This window comes from Channa argus, unplaced genomic scaffold (genome assembly GCF_033026475.1).
Source record: "Channa argus isolate prfri unplaced genomic scaffold, Channa argus male v1.0 Contig124, whole genome shotgun sequence".
Lineage (NCBI taxonomy): Eukaryota > Metazoa > Chordata > Actinopteri > Anabantiformes > Channidae > Channa > Channa argus.
In genome coordinates, this window is record NW_027125343.1 from 42,393 (window position 1) to 59,375 (window position 16,983).

General features: G+C 45.5%; 12 non-coding genes across 12 annotated transcripts; 7 read left to right on the forward strand and 5 right to left on the reverse strand.

Moving 5' to 3' along the window:
* Positions 1 to 350: 350 nt before the first annotated feature.
* On the forward strand, positions 351 to 423 carry trnaa-cgc (transfer RNA alanine (anticodon CGC)). The gene has a single exon. It is a non-coding gene; the product is annotated as a tRNA-Ala (tRNA).
* Positions 424 to 1,126: 703 nt separating this feature from the next.
* On the reverse strand, positions 1,127 to 1,208 carry trnas-gcu (transfer RNA serine (anticodon GCU)). The gene has a single exon. It is a non-coding gene; the product is annotated as a tRNA-Ser (tRNA).
* An 844-nt stretch (positions 1,209 to 2,052) lies between these two features.
* On the forward strand, positions 2,053 to 2,125 carry trnaa-agc (transfer RNA alanine (anticodon AGC)). The gene has a single exon. It is a non-coding gene; the product is annotated as a tRNA-Ala (tRNA).
* Positions 2,126 to 3,754: 1,629 nt separating this feature from the next.
* Positions 3,755 to 3,827, forward strand: trnaa-agc (transfer RNA alanine (anticodon AGC)). The gene has a single exon. It is a non-coding gene; the product is annotated as a tRNA-Ala (tRNA).
* A 1,479-nt stretch (positions 3,828 to 5,306) lies between these two features.
* trnas-gcu (transfer RNA serine (anticodon GCU)) lies at positions 5,307 to 5,388 on the reverse strand. The gene has a single exon. It is a non-coding gene; the product is annotated as a tRNA-Ser (tRNA).
* Positions 5,389 to 6,232: 844 nt separating this feature from the next.
* On the forward strand, positions 6,233 to 6,305 carry trnaa-agc (transfer RNA alanine (anticodon AGC)). The gene has a single exon. It is a non-coding gene; the product is annotated as a tRNA-Ala (tRNA).
* A 2,391-nt stretch (positions 6,306 to 8,696) lies between these two features.
* On the reverse strand, positions 8,697 to 8,778 carry trnas-gcu (transfer RNA serine (anticodon GCU)). Its single transcript has one exon. It is a non-coding gene; the product is annotated as a tRNA-Ser (tRNA).
* Positions 8,779 to 9,622: 844 nt separating this feature from the next.
* trnaa-agc (transfer RNA alanine (anticodon AGC)) lies at positions 9,623 to 9,695 on the forward strand. The gene has a single exon. It is a non-coding gene; the product is annotated as a tRNA-Ala (tRNA).
* Positions 9,696 to 10,388: 693 nt separating this feature from the next.
* Positions 10,389 to 10,470, reverse strand: trnas-gcu (transfer RNA serine (anticodon GCU)). Its single transcript has one exon. It is a non-coding gene; the product is annotated as a tRNA-Ser (tRNA).
* Positions 10,471 to 13,009: 2,539 nt separating this feature from the next.
* trnaa-cgc (transfer RNA alanine (anticodon CGC)) lies at positions 13,010 to 13,082 on the forward strand. The gene has a single exon. It is a non-coding gene; the product is annotated as a tRNA-Ala (tRNA).
* A 703-nt stretch (positions 13,083 to 13,785) lies between these two features.
* trnas-gcu (transfer RNA serine (anticodon GCU)) lies at positions 13,786 to 13,867 on the reverse strand. Its single transcript has one exon. It is a non-coding gene; the product is annotated as a tRNA-Ser (tRNA).
* Positions 13,868 to 14,711: 844 nt separating this feature from the next.
* On the forward strand, positions 14,712 to 14,784 carry trnaa-agc (transfer RNA alanine (anticodon AGC)). The gene has a single exon. It is a non-coding gene; the product is annotated as a tRNA-Ala (tRNA).
* The last annotated feature ends 2,199 nt before the right edge of the window (positions 14,785 to 16,983 follow it).

The following is a 16,983-nucleotide window of genomic DNA, read 5'->3' on the forward strand; positions in this document are numbered from 1 at the left end:
CACTTCTGAGATGGCCGACGAATGTCAATCCTGACAGTATTTCCATCCGTGTGTCTACACTCAAGCACAAGAACAGACTGCAGCCTATCAAGGAAGATTGTAGCCAACTCTTCTAAGGCTGCAATTAAACACTTTGGAGATTCTCTTTGGCAAAAAGGTGCACTCCATTAGCACCAAATCCTCATGCCACACCAACTGTTTGTTCCCTCCGACTGCTTCTGGCCTTGTCAACAAGGTCCGTGACTGTCACGTATTCGGGCTCCACAATCTACAAACACAGAGGACATAAGGGGTGGATATTGAGAGTTTGTCCGGTACGCTGTGAACACAGGGAGGAAAAAAAGCTTGCAGGGGAATTAGCTCAAATGGTAGAGCGCTTGCTTCGCATGCAAGAGGTAGTGGGATCGATGCCCACATTCTCCACAATCGTTTGATTTCCTTTTTCCCATAAATGGATGAAACTGTTAAAAAGTTTTAGCCTCCATATCCCACATGTGCAGATCACAATCAATTAGAATGGGAAATTGCCTGTCAGCAGTACAGCTAAAAAGGCGACCAGTTTGCCGTCTGATCAGCTAAACACATGGCAGCCAGTCAATGCATTTAGGCTTGTACACACAGTCAAAACGTTCTGCTGAAGTTCCAACCGAGTATCAGTGGGGGCGATCAGCCATTTCAGAAATTGCTGATTTCCTGGAACTTTTACACACTACCATATTTAGGGTTAACAGAAAATGGTTGGAAAAGAGAACATATCCAGTGAGTAGCAGTTTTGTGGGGGACTCTGCCTGCATGTGTCTCTACAGGCCTTGTATCTGTGGTGTCCTGTTCACTAGACGACATTAATGTGACACCTGAACCAAATGTTTTGTAGCCCCGGTGGGCAGAGCAGCATGGAATACACACCTTATTATACAGCCTATCTGCAGCCTATCAAGGAAGCTCTTCCAAAGCTGCTTGTCCAGTGAGCTTAATCACCTGCACTCACATGTCAACAGTCTGATTTCTGCATCAACTGTCACACTCGAGTTCTCTGCACAAAACAGTATTTGGTTTACCATTGGATGTTGTAAGTCCAGCAGAAGGTTTTATCTGTGTTTGTCTAAAAACACTTTAATCTGACATGCGACGAGGATGGGATTCGAACCCACGCGTGCAGAGCACAATGGATTAGCAGTCCATCGCCTTAACCACTCGGCCACCTCGTCAATTAAGCAAGGAAGGGCGACGAGACTTTGATCAGCAAAGACAGACCTACAGGATTTCTAGGTCACCTCGCAGGGTTTAATAAGAACACCTAGAATATCTCCTCTCTGAATTTAATATCCAAGTACCTTTGCAAGGGAATTAGCTTAAATGGTAAAGCACTAGCTTTGTATGCAAGAAGTACTGGGATCAATACCCACATTCTCCAAATGCCTCATGCCTCCCCTGACCTCGTCAAGGTGACGCGCAATCCTTTATCATACAGGCGATGCACTTCTGAGATGGCTTGTGAATATATCTTTAGATGGATACATAGGTTGGAGCTGCAAGGCAGGAGGTCTAGAGGAAGACCAAAGCGGAGATTTATGGATGTAGTAAGGGAGGACATGAAGTTAGTTGGTATGAGTGAAGAGGATGCAGAGGACAGGGTTAGATGGAGGCACATGATTCGCTGTGGCGACCCCAGAAAGGGAACAGCCGAAAGGAAAAGAAGAAGCACTTCTGAGATGGCCGACGAATGTCCATCCTGACAGAATTTCCATCCGTGTGTCTACACTCAAGCACAAGAACAGACTGCGGCCTATCAAGGAAGATTGTAGCCAACTCTTCTAAGGCTGCAATTAAACACTTTGGAGATTCTCTTTGGCCAAAATGTGCACTCCATTAGCACCAAAACCTCATGCCACACCAACTGTTTGTTCCCTCCGACTGCTTCTGGCCTTGTCAACAAGGCCCGTGACTGTCAAGTATTCGGGCTCCACAATCTACAAACACAGAGGACATAAGGGGTGGATATTAAGAGTTTGTCCGGTACGCTGTGAACACAGGGAGGAAAAAAAGCTTGCAGGGGAATTAGCTCAAATGGTAGAGCGCTTGCTTAGCATGCAAGAGGTAGTGGGATCGATGCCCACATTCTCCACAATCGTTTGATTTCCTTTTTCCCATAAATGGATGAAACTGTTAAAAAGTTTCAGCCTCCATATCCCACATGTGCAGATCACAATCAATTAGAATGGGAAATTGCCTGTCAGCAGTACAGCTAAAAAGGCGACCAGTTTGCCGTCTGATCAGCTAAACACATGGCAGCCAGTCAATGCATTTAGGCTTGTACACACAGTCAAAACGTTCTGCTGAAGTTCCAACCGAGTATCAGTGGGGGCGATCAGCCATTTCAGAAATTGCTGATTTCCTGGAACTTTTACACACTACCATATTTAGGGTTAACAGAGAATGGTTGGAAAAGAGAACATATCCAGTGAGTAGCAGTTTTGTGGGGGACTCTGCCTGCATGTGTCTCTACAGGCCTTGTATCTGTGGTGTCCTGTTCACTAGACGACATTAATGTGACACCTGAACCAAATGTTTTGTAGCCCCGGTGGGCAGAGCAGCATGGAATACACACCTTATTATACAGCCTATCTGCAGCCTATCAAGGAAGTTCTTCCAAAGCTGCTTGTCCAGTGAGCTTAATCACCTGCACTCACATGTCAACAGTCTGATTTCTGCATCAACTGTCACACTCGAGTTCTCTGCACAAAACAGTATTTGGTTTACCATTGGATGTTGTAAGTCCAGCAGAAGTTTTAATCTGTGTTTGTCTAAAACCACTTTAATCTGACATGCGACAAGGATGGGATTCCAACCCACGCGTGCAGAGCACAATGGATTAGCAGTCCATCGCCTTAACCACTCGGCCACCTCGTCAATTAAGCAAGGAAGGGCGACGAGACTTTGATCAGCAAAGACAGACCTACAGGATTTCTAGGTCACCTCGCAGGGTTTAATAAGAACACCTAGAATATCTCCTCTCTGAATTTAATATCCAAGTACCTTTGCAAGGGAATTAGCTTAAATGGTAAAGCACTAGCTTTGTATGCAAGAAGTAGTGGGATCAATACCCACATTCTCCAAATGCCTCATCCCTCCCCTGACCTCGTCAAGGTGACGCGCAATCCTTTATCATACAGGCGATGCACTTCTGAGATGGCTTGTGAATATATCTTTAGATGGATACATAGGTTGGAGCTGCCAGGCAGGAGGTCTAGAGGAAGACCAAAGCGGAGATTTATGGATGTAGTAAGGGAGGACATGAAGTTAGTTGGTATGAGTGAAGAGGATGCAGAGGACAGGGTTAGATGGAGGCACATGATTCGCTGTGGCGATCCCTGAAAGGGAACAGCCGAAAGGAAAAAAAGAAGCACTTCTGAGATGGCCGACGAAAGTCAATCCTGACAGTATTTCCATCCGTGTGTCTACACTCAAGCACAAGAACAGACTGCAGCCTATCAAGGAAGATTGTAGCCAACTCTTCTAAGGCTGCAATTAAACACTTTGGAGATTCTCTTTGGCAAAAAGGTGCACTCCATTAGCACCAAATCCTCATGCCACACCAACTGTTTGTTCCCTCCGACTGCTTCTGGCCTTGTCAACAAGGTCCGTGACTGTCACGTATTCGGGCTCCACAATCTACAAACACAGAGGACATAAGGGGTGGATATTGAGAGTTTGTCCGGTACGCTGTGAACACAGGGAGGAAAAAAAGCTTGCAGGGGAATTAGCTCAAATGGTAGAGCGCTTGCTTAGCATGCAAGAGGTAGTGGGATCGATGCCCACATTCTCCACAATCGTTTGATTTCCTTTTTCCCATAAATGGATGAAACTGTTAAAAAGTTTCAGCCTCCATATCCCACATGTGCAGATCACAATCGATTAGAATGGGAAATTGCCTGTCAGCAGTACAGCTAAAAAGGCGACCAGTTTGCCGTCTGATCAGCTAAACACATGGCAGCCAGTCAATGCATTTAGGCTTGTACACACAGTCAAAACGTTCTGCTGAAGTTCCAACCGAGTATCAGTGGGGGCGATCAGCCATTTCAGAAATTGCTGATTTCCTGGAACTTTTACACACTACCATATTTAGGGTTAACAGAGAATGGTTGGAAAAGAGAACATATCCAGTGAGTAGCAGTTTTGTGGGGGACTCTGCCTGCATGTGTCTCAACAGGCTTTGTATCTGTGGTGTCCTGTTCACTGGACAACATTAATGTGACACCTGAACCAAATGTTTTGTAGCCCCGGTGGGCAGAGCAGCATGGAGTACACACCTTATTATACAGCCTATCTGCAGCCTATCAAGGAAGCTCTTCCAAAGCTGCTTGTCCAATGAGCTTAATCACCTGCACTCACATGTCAACAGTCTGATTTCTGCATCAACTGTCACACTCGAGTTCTCTGCACAAAACAGTATTTGGTTTACCATTGGATGTTATAAGTCCAGCAGAAGGTTTTATCTGTGTTTGTCTAAAACCACTTTAATCTGACATGCGACGAGGATGGGATTCCAACCCACGCATGCAGAGCACAATGGATTAGCAGTCCATCGCCTTAACCACTCGGCCACCTCGTCAATTAAGCAAGGAAGGGCGACGAGACTTTGATCAGCAAAGACAGACCTACAGGATTTCTAGGTCACCTCGCAGGGTTTAATAAGAACACCTAGAATATCTCCTCTCTGAATTTAATATCCAAGTACCTTTGCAAGGGAATTAGCTTAAATGGTAAAGCACTAGCAGTGCATTTAGGCTTGTACACACAGTCAAAACGTTCTGCTGAAGTTCCAACCGAGTATCAGTGGGGGCGATCAGCCATTTCAGAAATTGCTGATTTCATGGAACTTTTACACACTACCATATTTAGGGTTAACAGAGAATGGTTGGAAAAGAGAACATATCCAGTGAGTAGCAGTTTTGTGGGGGACTCTGCCTGCATGTGTCTCTACAGGCCTTGTATCTGTGGTGTCCTGTTCACTAGACGACATTAATGTGACACCTGAACCAAATGTTTTGTAGCCCCGGTGGGCAGAGCAGCATGGAATACACACCTTATTATACAGCCTATCTGCAGCCTATCAAGGAAGCTCTTCCAAAGCTGCTTGTCCAGTGAGCTTAATCACCTGCACTCACATGTCAACAGTCTGATTTCTGCATCAACTGTCACACTCGAGTTCTCTGCACAAAACAGTATTTGGTTTACCATTGGATGTTGTAAGTCCAGCAGAAGGTTTTATCTGTGTTTGTCTAAAAACACTTTAATCTGACATGCGACAAGGATGGGATTCGAACCCACGCGTGCAGAGCGCAATGGATTAGCAGTCCATCGCCTTAACCACTCAGCCACCTCGTCAATTAAGCAACAAAGGGCGACGAGACTTTGATCAGCAAATACAGACCTACAGGATTTCTAGGTCACCTCGCAGGGTTTAATAAGAACACCTAGAATATCTCCTCTCTGAATTTAATATCCAAGTACCTTTGCAAGGGAATTAGCTTAAATGGTAAAGCACTAGCTTTGTATGCAAGAAGTACTGGGATCAATACCCACATTCTCCAAATGCCTCATGCCTCCCCTGACCTCGTCAAGGTGACGCGCAATCCTTTATCATACAGGCGATGCACTTCTGAGATGGCTTGTGAATATATCTTTAGATGGATACATAGGTTGGAGCTGCAAGGCAGGAGGTCTAGAGGAAGACCAAAGCGGAGATTTATGGATGTAGTAAGGGAGGACATGAAGTTAGTTGGTATGAGTGAAGAGGATGCAGAGGACAGGGTTAGATGGACGCACATGATTCGCTGTGGCGACCCCTGAAAGGGAACAGCCAAAAGGAAAAGAAGAAGCACTTCTGAGATGGCCGACGAATGTCAATCCTGAGAGTATTTCCATCCGTGTGTCTACACTCAAGCACAAGAACAGACTGCGGCCTATCAAGGAAGATTGTAGCCAACTCTTCTAAGGCTGCAATTAAACACTTTGGAGATTCTCTTTGGCCAAAAGGTGCACTCCATTAGCACCAAAACCTCATGCCACACCAACTGTTTGTTCCCTCCGACTGCTTCTGGCCTTGTCAACAAGGCCCGTGACTGTCAAGTATTCGGGCTCCACAATCTACAAACACAGAGGACATAAGGGGTGGATATTGAGAGTTTGTCCGGTACGCTGTGAACACAGGGAGGAAAAAAATCTTGCAGGGGAATTAGCTCAAATGGTAGAGCGCTTGCTTAGCATGCAAGAGGTAGTGGGATCGATGCCCACATTCTCCACAATCCTTTGATTTCCTTTTTCCCATAAATGGATGAAACTGTTAAAAAGTTTCAGCCTCCATATCCCACATGTGCAGATCACAATCAATTAGAATGGGAAAGTGCCTGTCAGCAGTACAGCTAAAAAGGCGACCAGTTTGCCGTCTCATCAGCTAAACACATGGCAGCCAGTCAATGCATTTAGGCTTGTACACACAGTCAAAACATTCTGCTGAAGTTCCAACCGAGTATCAGTGGGGGCGATCAGCCATTTCAGAAATTGCTGATTTCATGGAACTTTTACACACTACCATATTTAGGGTTAACAGAGAATGGTTGGAAAAGAGAACATATCCAGTGAGTAGCAGTTTTGTGGGGGACTCTGCCTGCATGTGTCTCTACAGGCCTTGTATCTGTGGTGTCCTGTTCACTAGACGACATTAATGTGACACCTGAACCAAATGTTTTGTAGCCCCGGTGGGCAGAGCAGCATGGAATACACACCTTATTATACAGCCTATCTGCAGCCTATCAAGGAAGCTCTTCCAAAGCTGCTTGTCCAGTGAGCTTAATCACCTGCACTCACATGTCAACAGTCTGATTTCTGCATCAACTGTCACACTCGAGTTCTCTGCACAAAACAGTATTTGGTTTACCATTGGATGTTGTAAGTCCAGCAGAAGGTTTTATCTGTGTTTGTCTAAAAACACTTTAATCTGACATGCGACGAGGATGGGATTCGAACCCACGCGTAGAGCAGAGCACAATGGATTAGCAGTCCATCGCCTTAACCACTCGGCCACCTCGTCAATTAAGCAAGGAAGGGCGACGAGACTTTGATCAGCAAAGACATACCTACAGGATTTCTAGGTCACCTCGCAGGGTTTAATAAGAACACCTAGAATATCTCCTCTCTGAATTTAATATCCAAGTACCTTTGCAAGGGAATTAGCTTAAATGGTAAAGCACTAGCTTTGTATGCAAGAAGTACTGGGATCAATACCCACATTCTCCAAATGCCTCATGCCTCCCCTGACCTCGTCAAGGTGACGCGCAATCCTTTATCATACAGGCGATGCACTTCTGAGATGGCTTGTGAATATATCTTTAGATGGATACATAGGTTGGAGCTGCAAGGCAGGAGGTCTAGAGGAAGACCAAAGCGGAGATTTATGGATGTAGTAAGGGAGGACATGAAGTTAGTTGGTATGAGTGAAGAGGATGCAGAGGACAGGGTTAGATGGAGGCACAAGATTCGCTGTGGCGACCCCTGAAAGGGAACAGCCGAAAGGAAAAGAAGAAGCACTTCTGAGATGGCCGACGAATGTCAATCCTGACAGTATTTCCATCCGTGTGTCTACACTCAAGCACAAGAACAGACTATCAAGGAAGATTGTAGCCAACTCTTCTAAGGCTGCAATTAAACACTTTGGAGATTCTCTTTGGCAAAAAGGTGCACTCCATTAGCACCAAAACCTCATGCCACACCAACTGTTTGTTCCCTCCGACTGCTTCTGGCCTTGTCAACAAGGCCCGTGACTGTCAAGTATTCGGGCTCCACAATCTACAAACACAGAGGACATAAGGGGTGGATATTGAGAGTTTGTCCGGTACGCTGTGAACACAGGGAGGAAAAAAAGCTTGCAGGGGAATTAGCTCAAATGGTAGAGCGCTTGCTTAGCATGTAAGAGGTAGTGGGATCGATGCCCACATTCTCCACAATCCTTTGATTTCCTTTTTCCCATAAATGGATGAAACTGTTAAAAAGTTTCAGCCTCCATATCCCACATGTGCAGATCACAATCAATTAGAATGGGAAATTGCCTGTCAGCAGTACAGCTAAAAAGGCGACCAGTTTGCCGTCTGATCAGCTAAACACATGGCAGCCAGTCAATGCATTTAGGCTTGTACACACAGTCAAAACGTTCTGCTGAAGTTCCAACCGAGTATCAGTGGGGGCGATCAGCCATTTCAGAAATTGCTGATTTCCTGGAACTTTTATATTTAGGGTTAACAGAGAATGGTTGGAAAAGAGAACATATCCAGTGAGTAGCAGTTTTGTGGGGGACTCTGCCTGCATGTGTCTCTACAGGCCTTGTATCTGTGGTGTCCTGTTCACTAGACGACATTAATGTGACACCTGAACCAAATGTTTTGTAGCCCCGGTGGGCAGAGCAGCATGGAATACACACCTTATTATACAGCCTATCTGCAGCCTATCAAGGAAGCTCTTCCAAAGCTGCTTGTCCAGTGAGCTTAATCACCTGCACTCACATGTCAACAGTCTGATTTCTGCATCAACTGTCACACTCGAGTTCTCTGCACAAAACAGTATTTGGTTTACCATTGGATGTTGTAAGTCCAGCAGAAGGTTTTATCTGTGTTTGTCTAAAAACACTTTAATCTGACATGCGACGAGGATGGGATTCGAACCCATGCGTGCAGAGCACAATGGATTAGCAGTCCATCGCCTTAACCACTCGGCCACCTCGTCAATTAAGCAAGGAAGGGCGACGAGACTTTGATCAGCAAAGACAGACCTACAGGATTTCTAGGTCACCTCGCAGGGTTTAATAAGAACACCTAGAATATCTCCTCTCTGAATTTAATATCCAAGTACCTTTGCAAGGGAATTAGCTTAAATGGTAAAGCACTAGCTTTGTATGCAAGAAGTACTGGGATCAATACCCACATTCTCCAAATGCCTCATGCCTCCCCTGACCTCGTCAAGGTGACGCGCAATCCTTTATCATACAGGCGATGCACTTCTGAGATGGCTTGTGAATATATCTTTAGATGGATACATAGGTTGGAGCTGCAAGGCAGGAGGTCTAGAGGAAGACCAAAGCGGAGATTTATGGATGTAGTAAGGGAGGACATGAAGTTAGTTGGTATGAGTGAAGAGGATGCAGAGGACAGGGTTAGATGGAGGCACATGATTCGCTGTGGCGACCCCTGAAAGGGAACAGCCGAAAGGAAAAGAAGAAGCACTTCTGAGATGGCCGACGAATGTCAATCCTGACAGTATTTCCATCCGTGTGTCTACACTCAAGCACAAGAACAGACTGCGGCCTATCAAGGAAGATTGTAGCCAACTCTTCTAAGGCTGCAATTAAACACTTTGGAGATTCTCTTTGGCCAAAAGGTGCACTCCATTAGCACCAAAACCTCATGCCACACCAACTGTTTGTTCCCTCCGACTGCTTCTGGCCTTGTCAACAAGGCCCGTGACTGTCAAGTATTCGGGCTCCACAATCTACAAACACAGAGGACATAAGGGGTGGATATTGAGAGTTTGTCCGGTACGCTGTGAACACAGGGAGGAAAAAAAGCTTGCAGGGGAATTAGCTCAAATGGTAGAGCGCTTGCTTAGCATGCAAGAGGTAGTGGGATCGATGCCCACATTCTCCACAATCGTTTGATTTCCTTTTTCCCATAAATGGATGAAACTGTTAAAAAGTTTCAGCCTCCATATCCCACATGTGCAGATCACAATCAATTAGAATGGGAAATTGCCTGTCAGCAGTACAGCTAAAAAGGCGACCAGTTTGCCGTCTGATCAGCTAAAGACATGGCAGCCAGTCAATGCATTTAGGCTTGTACACACAGTCAAAACGTTCTGCTGAAGTTCCAACCGAGTATCAGTGGGGGCAATCAGCCATTTCAGAAATTGCTGATTTCCTGGAACTTTTATATTTAGGGTTAACAGAGAATGGTTGGAAAAGAGAACATATCCAGTGAGTAGCAGTTTTGTGGGGGACTCTGCCTGCATGTTTCTCTACAGGCCTTGTATCTGTGGTGTCCTGTTCACTAGACGACATTAATGTGACACCTGAACCAAATGTTTTGTAGCCCCGGTGGGCAGAGCAGCATGGAATACACACCTTATTATACAGCCTATCTGCAGCCTATCAAGGAAGTTCTTCCAAAGCTGCTTGTCCAGTGAGCTTAATCACCTGCACTCACATTTCAACAGTCTGATTTCTGCATCAACTGTCACACTCGAGTTCTCTGCACAAAACAGTATTTGGTTTACCATTGGATGTTGTAAGTCCAGCAGAAGGTTTTATCTGTGTTTGTCTAAAAACACTTTAATCTGACATGCGACGAGGATGGGATTCGAACCCACGCGTGCAGAGCACAATGGATTAGCAGTCCATCGCCTTAACCACTCGGCCACCTCGTCAATTAAGCAAGGAAGGGCGACGAGACTTTGATCAGCAAAGACAGACCTACAGGATTTCTAGGTCACCTCGCAGGGTTTAATAAGAACACCTAGAATATCTCCTCTCTGAATTTAATATCCAAGTACCTTTGCAAGGGAATTAGCTTAAATGGTAAAGCACTAGCTTTGTATGCAAGAAGTACTGGGATCAATACCCACATTCTCCAAATGCCTCATGCCTCCCCTGACCTCGTCAAGGTGACGCGCAATCCTTTATCATACAGGCGATGCACTTCTGAGATGGCTTGTGAATATATCTTTAGATGGATACATAGGTTGGAGCTGCAAGGCAGGAGGTCTAGAGGAAGACCAAAGCGGAGATTTATGGATGTAGTAAGGGAGGACATGAAGTTAGTTGGTATGAGTGAAGAGGATGCAGAGGACAGGGTTAGATGGAGGCACATGATTCGCTGTGGCGACCCCTGAAAGGGAACAGCCGAAAGGAAAAGAAGAAGCACTTCTGAGATGGCCGACGAATGTCAATCCTGACAGTATTTCCATCCGTGTGTCTACACTCAAGCACAAGAACAGACTATCAAGGAAGATTGTAGCCAACTCTTCTAAGGCTGCAATTGAACACTTTGGAGATTCTCTTTGGCAAAAAGGTGCACTCCATTAGCACCAAAACCTCATGCCACACCAACTGTTTGTTCCCTCCGACTGCTTCTGGCCTTGTCAACAAGGCCCGTGACTGTCAAGTATTCGGGCTCCACAATCTACAAACACAGAGGACATAAGGGGTGGATATTGAGAGTTTGTCCGGTACGCTGTGAACACAGGGAGGAAAAAAAGCTTGCAGGGGAATTAGCTCAAATGGTATAGCGCTTGCTTAGCATGCAAGAGGTAGTGGGATCGATGCCCACATTCTCCACAATCCTTTGATTTCCTTTTTCCCATAAATGGATGAAACTGTTAAAAAGTTTCAGCCTCCATATCCCACATGTGCAGATCACAATCAATTAGAATGGGAAAGTGCCTGTCAGCAGTACAGCTAAAAAGGCGACCAGTTTGCCGTCTGATCAGCTAAAGACATGGCAGCCAGTCAATGCATTTAGGCTTGTACACACAGTCAAAACGTTCTGCTGAAGTTCCAACCGAGTATCAGTGGGGGCGATCAGCCATTTCAGAAATTGCTGATTTCCTGGAACTTTTACACACTACCATATTTAGGGTTAACAGAGAATGGTTGGAAAAGAGAACATATCCAGTGAGTAGCAGTTTTGTGGGGGACTCTGCCTGCATGTGTCTCTACAGGCCTTGTATCTGTGGTGTCCTGTTCACTAGACGACATTAATGTGACACCTGAACCAAATGTTTTGTAGCCCCGGTGGGCAGAGCAGCATGGAATACACACCTTATTATACAGCCTATCTGCAGCCTATCAAGGAAGCTCTTCCAAAGCTGCTTGTCCAGTGAGCTTAATCACCTGCACTCACATGTCAACAGTCTGATTTCTGCATCAACTGTCACACTCGAGTTCTCTGCACAAAACAGTATTTGGTTTACCATTGGATGTTGTAAGTCCAGCAGAAGGTTTTATCTGTGTTTGTCTAAAACCACTTTAATCTGAGATGCGACAAGGATGGGATTCCAACCCACGCGTGCAGAGCACAATGGATTAGCAGTCCATCGCCTTAACCACTCGGCCACCTCGTCAATTAAGCAAGGAAGGGCGACGAGACTTTGATCAGCAAAGACAGACCTACAGGATTTCTAGGTCACCTCGCAGGGTTTAATAAGAACACCTAGAATATCTCCTCTCTGAATTTAATATCCAAGTACCTTTGCAAGGGAATTAGCTTAAATGGTAAAGCACTAGCTTTGTATGCAAGAAGTAGTGGGATCAATACCCACATTCTCCAAATGCCTCATGCCTCCCCTGACCTCGTCAAGGTGACGCGCAATCCTTTATCATACAGGCGATGCACTTCTGAGATGGCTTGTGAATATATCTTTAGATGGATACATAGGTTGGAGCTGCCAGGCAGGAGGTCTAGAGGAAGACCAAAGCGGAGATTTATGGATGTAGTAAGGGAGGACATGAAGTTAGTTGGTATGAGTGAAGAGGATGCAGAGGACAGGGTTAGATGGGGGCACATGATTCGCTGTGGCGATCCCTGAAAGGGAACAGCCGAAAGGAAAAAAAGAAGCACTTCTGAGATGGCCGACGAATGTCAATCCTGACAGTATTTCCATCCGTGTGTCTACACTCAAGCACAAGAACAGACTGCAGCCTATCAAGGAAGATTGTAGCCAACTCTTCTAAGGCTGCAATTAAACACTTTGGAGATTCTCTTTGGCAAAAAGGTGCACTCCATTAGCACCAAATCCTCATGCCACACCAACTGTTTGTTCCCTCCGACTGCTTCTGGCCTTGTCAACAAGGTCCGTGACTGTCACGTATTCGGGCTCCACAATCTACAAACACAGAGGACATAAGGGGTGGATATTGAGAGTTTGTCCGGTACGCTGTGAACACAGGGAGGAAAAAAAGCTTGCAGGGGAATTAGCTCAAATGGTAGAGCGCTTGCTTCGCATGCAAGAGGTAGTGGGATCGATGCCCACATTCTCCACAATCGTTTGATTTCCTTTTTCCCATAAATGGATGAAACTGTTAAAAAGTTTTAGCCTCCATATCCCACATGTGCAGATCACAATCAATTAGAATGGGAAATTGCCTGTCAGCAGTACAGCTAAAAAGGCGACCAGTTTGCCGTCTGATCAGCTAAACACATGGCAGCCAGTCAATGCATTTAGGCTTGTACACACAGTCAAAACGTTCTGCTGAAGTTCCAACCGAGTATCAGTGGGGGCGATCAGCCATTTCAGAAATTGCTGATTTCCTGGAACTTTTACACACTACCATATTTAGGGTTAACAGAAAATGGTTGGAAAAGAGAACATATCCAGTGAGTAGCAGTTTTGTGGGGGACTCTGCCTGCATGTGTCTCTACAGGCCTTGTATCTGTGGTGTCCTGTTCACTAGACGACATTAATGTGACACCTGAACCAAATGTTTTGTAGCCCCGGTGGGCAGAGCAGCATGGAATACACACCTTATTATACAGCCTATCTGCAGCCTATCAAGGAAGCTCTTCCAAAGCTGCTTGTCCAGTGAGCTTAATCACCTGCACTCACATGTCAACAGTCTGATTTCTGCATCAACTGTCACACTCGAGTTCTCTGCACAAAACAGTATTTGGTTTACCATTGGATGTTGTAAGTCCAGCAGAAGGTTTTATCTGTGTTTGTCTAAAAACACTTTAATCTGACATGCGACGAGGATGGGATTCGAACCCACGCGTGCAGAGCACAATGGATTAGCAGTCCATCGCCTTAACCACTCGGCCACCTCGTCAATTAAGCAAGGAAGGGCGACGAGACTTTGATCAGCAAAGACAGACCTACAGGATTTCTAGGTCACCTCGCAGGGTTTAATAAGAACACCTAGAATATCTCCTCTCTGAATTTAATATCCAAGTACCTTTGCAAGGGAATTAGCTTAAATGGTAAAGCACTAGCTTTGTATGCAAGAAGTACTGGGATCAATACCCACATTCTCCAAATGCCTCATGCCTCCCCTGACCTCGTCAAGGTGACGCGCAATCCTTTATCATACAGGCGATGCACTTCTGAGATGGCTTGTGAATATATCTTTAGATGGATACATAGGTTGGAGCTGCAAGGCAGGAGGTCTAGAGGAAGACCAAAGCGGAGATTTATGGATGTAGTAAGGGAGGACATGAAGTTAGTTGGTATGAGTGAAGAGGATGCAGAGGACAGGGTTAGATGGAGGCACATGATTCGCTGTGGCGACCCCAGAAAGGGAACAGCCGAAAGGAAAAGAAGAAGCACTTCTGAGATGGCCGACGAATGTCCATCCTGACAGAATTTCCATCCGTGTGTCTACACTCAAGCACAAGAACAGACTGCGGCCTATCAAGGAAGATTGTAGCCAACTCTTCTAAGGCTGCAATTAAACACTTTGGAGATTCTCTTTGGCCAAAATGTGCACTCCATTAGCACCAAAACCTCATGCCACACCAACTGTTTGTTCCCTCCGACTGCTTCTGGCCTTGTCAACAAGGCCCGTGACTGTCAAGTATTCGGGCTCCACAATCTACAAACACAGAGGACATAAGGGGTGGATATTAAGAGTTTGTCCGGTACGCTGTGAACACAGGGAGGAAAAAAAGCTTGCAGGGGAATTAGCTCAAATGGTAGAGCGCTTGCTTAGCATGCAAGAGGTAGTGGGATCGATGCCCACATTCTCCACAATCGTTTGATTTCCTTTTTCCCATAAATGGATGAAACTGTTAAAAAGTTTCAGCCTCCATATCCCACATGTGCAGATCACAATCAATTAGAATGGGAAATTGCCTGTCAGCAGTACAGCTAAAAAGGCGACCAGTTTGCCGTCTGATCAGCTAAACACATGGCAGCCAGTCAATGCATTTAGGCTTGTACACACAGTCAAAACGTTCTGCTGAAGTTCCAACCGAGTATCAGTGGGGGCGATCAGCCATTTCAGAAATTGCTGATTTCCTGGAACTTTTACACACTACCATATTTAGGGTTAACAGAGAATGGTTGGAAAAGAGAACATATCCAGTGAGTAGCAGTTTTGTGGGGGACTCTGCCTGCATGTGTCTCTACAGGCCTTGTATCTGTGGTGTCCTGTTCACTAGACGACATTAATGTGACACCTGAACCAAATGTTTTGTAGCCCCGGTGGGCAGAGCAGCATGGAATACACACCTTATTATACAGCCTATCTGCAGCCTATCAAGGAAGTTCTTCCAAAGCTGCTTGTCCAGTGAGCTTAATCACCTGCACTCACATGTCAACAGTCTGATTTCTGCATCAACTGTCACACTCGAGTTCTCTGCACAAAACAGTATTTGGTTTACCATTGGATGTTGTAAGTCCAGCAGAAGTTTTAATCTGTGTTTGTCTAAAACCACTTTAATCTGACATGCGACAAGGATGGGATTCCAACCCACGCGTGCAGAGCACAATGGATTAGCAGTCCATCGCCTTAACCACTCGGCCACCTCGTCAATTAAGCAAGGAAGGGCGACGAGACTTTGATCAGCAAAGACAGACCTACAGGATTTCTAGGTCACCTCGCAGGGTTTAATAAGAACACCTAGAATATCTCCTCTCTGAATTTAATATCCAAGTACCTTTGCAAGGGAATTAGCTTAAATGGTAAAGCACTAGCTTTGTATGCAAGAAGTAGTGGGATCAATACCCACATTCTCCAAATGCCTCATCCCTCCCCTGACCTCGTCAAGGTGACGCGCAATCCTTTATCATACAGGCGATGCACTTCTGAGATGGCTTGTGAATATATCTTTAGATGGATACATAGGTTGGAGCTGCCAGGCAGGAGGTCTAGAGGAAGACCAAAGCGGAGATTTATGGATGTAGTAAGGGAGGACATGAAGTTAGTTGGTATGAGTGAAGAGGATGCAGAGGACAGGGTTAGATGGAGGCACATGATTCGCTGTGGCGATCCCTGAAAGGGAACAGCCGAAAGGAAAAAAAGAAGCACTTCTGAGATGGCCGACGAAAGTCAATCCTGACAGTATTTCCATCCGTGTGTCTACACTCAAGCACAAGAACAGACTGCAGCCTATCAAGGAAGATTGTAGCCAACTCTTCTAAGGCTGCAATTAAACACTTTGGAGATTCTCTTTGGCAAAAAGGTGCACTCCATTAGCACCAAATCCTCATGCCACACCAACTGTTTGTTCCCTCCGACTGCTTCTGGCCTTGTCAACAAGGTCCGTGACTGTCACGTATTCGGGCTCCACAATCTACAAACACAGAGGACATAAGGGGTGGATAGTGAGAGTTTGTCCGGTATGCTGTGAACACAGGGAGGAAAAAAAGCTTGCAGGGGAATTAGCTCAAATGGTAGAGCGCTTGCTTAGCATGCAGGAGGTAGTGGGATTGATGCCCACAATCCTTTGATTTCCTTTTTCCCATAAATGGATGAAACTGTTAAAAAGTTTCAGCCTCCATATCCCACATGTGCAGATCACAATCAATTAGAATGGGAAATTGCCTGTCAGCAGTACAGCTAAAAAGGCGACCAGTTTGCCGTCTGATCAGCTAAAGACATGGCAGCCAGTCAATGCATTTAGGCTTGTACACACAGTCAAAACGTTCTGCTGAAGTTCCAACCGAGTATCAGTGGGGGCAATCAGCCATTTCAGAAATTGCTGATTTCCTGGAACTTTTATATTTAGGGTTAACAGAGAATGGTTGGAAAAGAGAACATATCCAGTGAGTAGCAGTTTTGTGGGGGACTCTGCCTGCATGTTTCTCTACAGGCCTTGTATCTGTGGTGTCCTGTTCACTAGACGACATTAATGTGACACCTGAACCAAATGTTTTGTAGCCCCGGTGGGCAGAGCAGCATGGAATACACACCTTATTATACAGCCTATCTGCAGCCTATCAAGG